General features: G+C 38.0%; 1 pseudogene; it reads left to right on the forward strand.

Moving 5' to 3' along the window:
- The first annotated feature begins 566 nt into the window (after nt 1-566).
- On the forward strand, nt 567-1,071 carry LOC101615637 (annotated as a pseudogene).
- Nucleotides 1,072-3,576: the final 2,505 nt, after the last annotated feature.

Here is a 3,576-nt window from a genome sequence, read left to right on the forward strand (position 1 = left end):
GTAACATCACAACAGATGTCAGAGAAATTCAAAAAATCATAGGGACATACTATAAATCATATATTCCACTAAGTATGAAAATCTGAAAGAAATGGATGATTTCCTTGATTTATATGACCTACCTAAATTAAATCAAGATGATATTAATAACTTAAATAGACCTATAACAAATATGGATATCCAAGCAGTTATCAAAATTCTCCCAAACAAAAAAAGTACAGGCCAAGATGGATTCACTGCTGAGTTTTACCAGATCTTCAGGGGAAAACTAATGCTATTTCTTCTTAAGCTTTTTCATAAAATAGAAAAGGAAAGAATTCTACCAAACTCCTTCTACAAAGCCAGCATCACCCTGATACCAAAACCAGGCAAAGACAGAACAATAAGAAAATTACAAACCAATCTCCCTCATGAACATGGATGCAAAAATTCTCAACAAAATATTGGCAAACAGAATACAAGAATATATCAGAAAGATCATTCACCCTGACCAAGTAGGCTTTATCCCAGAGATACATGGATGGTTCAACATATGCAAATCAATAAATGGAATACATAGGAGCCGCCATCTTCCAGTAATTTGCCAAGATGACAAACACAAAGGGAAAGAGGAGAGGCACCCAGTACATGTTCTCTAGGCCTTTCAGAAAACATGGAGTTGTTCCATTGGCCACGTATATGTGAATCTACAAGAAGGGTGATACTGTAGACATAAAGGGAATGGGTACTATCCAAAAAGGAATGCCTCATAAATGTTACCATGGGAAGACTGGAAGAGTCTACAATGTCACTCAGCATGCTGTTGGCATTGTTGTGAACAAGCACGTCAAGGGCAAGATTCTTGCCAAGAGAATTAATGTGTGTATTGAGCGTATTAAGCACTCTAAGAGCCAAGACAGCTTCCTGAAATGGGTGAAGGAAAATGACCAGAAGAAGAAGGAAGCCAAAGAGAAGGGAACCTGGGTGCAGCTGAAGCGGCAGCCCACTCCACCCAAAGAGGCGCACTTTGTGAGGACTGATGGAAAAGAGCCGGAGCTGCTGGAGCCTATTCCCTATGAGTTCATCGCTTAATAGATGTCTTAATGAATCAGACCTAGATAGTCAAAATGCTTTTCTTCATTAAAGTATGGTGTCCTCACTTAAATAAATGTAATGCATTAGATAAATGGACTGGAGGATAAAAATCATATGATCATCTCATTAGACACAGAAAAAGCATTTGACTAAGTCAAACATCCCTACTTGATAAAAGTCCTACAGAGACTAGGAATAGAAGGATCATATCACAATATAATAAAGGGTATTTATGACAAGCTTACAGCCAACATACTACTAAATGGGAATAAACTAGAAGCTTTTCCACTAAAATCAGGAACAACAAAAAGGTGTCCACTGTCCCCACTCTTATTTACTATACTACTGGAAGTTGTAGCTATAGCAATAAGGCAAGAAACACATATAAAAGGGGTACAAATTGGAAAGGAAGAGATCAAGTTATCATTATTTGCAGATGACATGATTCTATATATAAAGCACCCTAAAGACTCTACACAGCAAACTGTTAGAGCTGATAAACACCTATAGCCATGTAGCAGGATACAAAATACATACACAGAAATCATATGCTAACAACAAACACAGAGAGAATGAAATCAGAGAATCACTCCCATTCACAATTGCATCAAAGAAAATAAAGTACTTGGGAATAAACCTAACCAAGGAAGTAAAGGATCTCTACAATGAAGACTACAAAACACTCAAGCGAGATATTGCAGAAGACACTAGGAAATGGAAAAACATCCCTTGTTCCTGGATTGGAAGAATCAATGTTGTGAAAATTGCAATCTTACCAAAAGCAATCTACACATTTAATGCAATCCCCATCAAAATTCCAATGGTATTCTTCAAGGAAATGGAAAAAACAATCCAAAAATTCATTTGGAATCACAAAAAACCTTGAATACCTAAAATAATACCGAGCAACAAAAGCTGGTGGTATCACTATACCTGATTTTAACCTATACTACACAGTTATAGTAACAAAAACAGCATGGTACTGTGCTGGAGACAGCAAGCATGCCATTTCAGGATCATGAGGAATCGAGCGCTGAAGAGCTGCTTGACACAGTTCCAGTCCAGCTGTCTCTTCCTTGAAGTCCGATGTGGCCCCTCTATAGAAAAATCTTTGGCTCTCTACGCCACAGAAATATGTGGTTTTCTGTATAATGTTTGTCTTTCTCTGTCTTTCACTTGGTGTCCCAATCTCTAAGTTTACTTTTCCAGTAAAAATTGTTGTCGGTAAAGTGTTGGTCAATGTACCTGAAAGAGGCTCTGGCATAGAATTGAAAAAACAAGAAAATGGGTCAAAGATAATTGTTTTCTTTAAAGGCCTTAAAGAAAGTCAGGCGTGGAGTACAGTAAACTTAGGAGGAAACAGTGAACCTCCTGGAACAACGTAAACATTGTTATATGACTAATTTTTCTAAATGGTGGCAATTGCAATTGACTCTTTACCAGGAATCCTTACAGAAAAACAACCGAAGTCAGAAATAGTTCAAGGGGGGACCAAAGTCTAAGTATTGGAGGGATGTAAAAAGGAAACTTCAAAATAAATAATTAAAGGATAATTGGATCTGCTGGATCAGTGATTAATGATGGGAAGCCCCATTTGTGGTTGTTTTGCCTCTCACCTTTAATAAAGTAATTGAAAGTAGAAGTCCAGGAAATCACAAGTGCTTGACCGCACATACATGGGGAAAATGTAAAAACAGTTAATCATTACAGGGGCCTGACAACTTTACTTGAGGTGAATAATTATGGGATTGTTTGATGATAAGGAATAACAAAAAGTTTCTATGAATTCTGTGAAATTGTACCTTTCTTGAAGTCTGTTCTTGCATGACGTGATCAGAAAATAAAAGACTGAGGCTAAGAGCTGTGGCAGGAAGAGAAAAAGAGAGAAAAAAAAAGATAGAAAAACTCAGCTGCCTTCAGCATTAGCCTGTCAGCTTGCACCAGAACTTGACTTCGAGTCGTTATTTCGCCGCTCCCTTTCACACCTCTCCTCAGGGACCCTCCTTCAAGCCAGGGCTGGACCCCGGCAGTACTGGCACAAAAGCAGACATGAAGATAAATGGAACAGAAATGAGGACCCAGATGCAAGTCCAGGTAGCTATAGCCAACTGATATTGAATAAAAATGCCAAAAATACTCATTGGAGAAAAGACTGCCTCTTCAGCAAATGGTGCTGGGAAAACTGGATATGTATCTGTAGAAAGAAGAAAATAGATCCTTCTCTCTCTCCATGCACAAGAATTAAATCCAAGTGGATTAAAGACCTTCATATCAGACCAGAAACTCTGAAACTGCTAGAGGAAAAAGTAGGGGAAACCCTTCAATATATTGGTCTTGGCAAAGATTTTCTGAATATAACCCCAATTGCTCAGGCAATAAAGCCACAGATTGACTGCTGGGAACTCATGAAATTACAAAGATTTTGTACTGCAAAGGACACTGTGAAAAAAGCTAAGAGGCAACCTACAGAATGGGAAAAAAAACTTTGCCAGCTATATATCT

Source organism: Jaculus jaculus, chromosome 6, assembly GCF_020740685.1.
Source record: "Jaculus jaculus isolate mJacJac1 chromosome 6, mJacJac1.mat.Y.cur, whole genome shotgun sequence".
Classification (NCBI taxonomy): Eukaryota; Metazoa; Chordata; class Mammalia; order Rodentia; family Dipodidae; genus Jaculus; species Jaculus jaculus.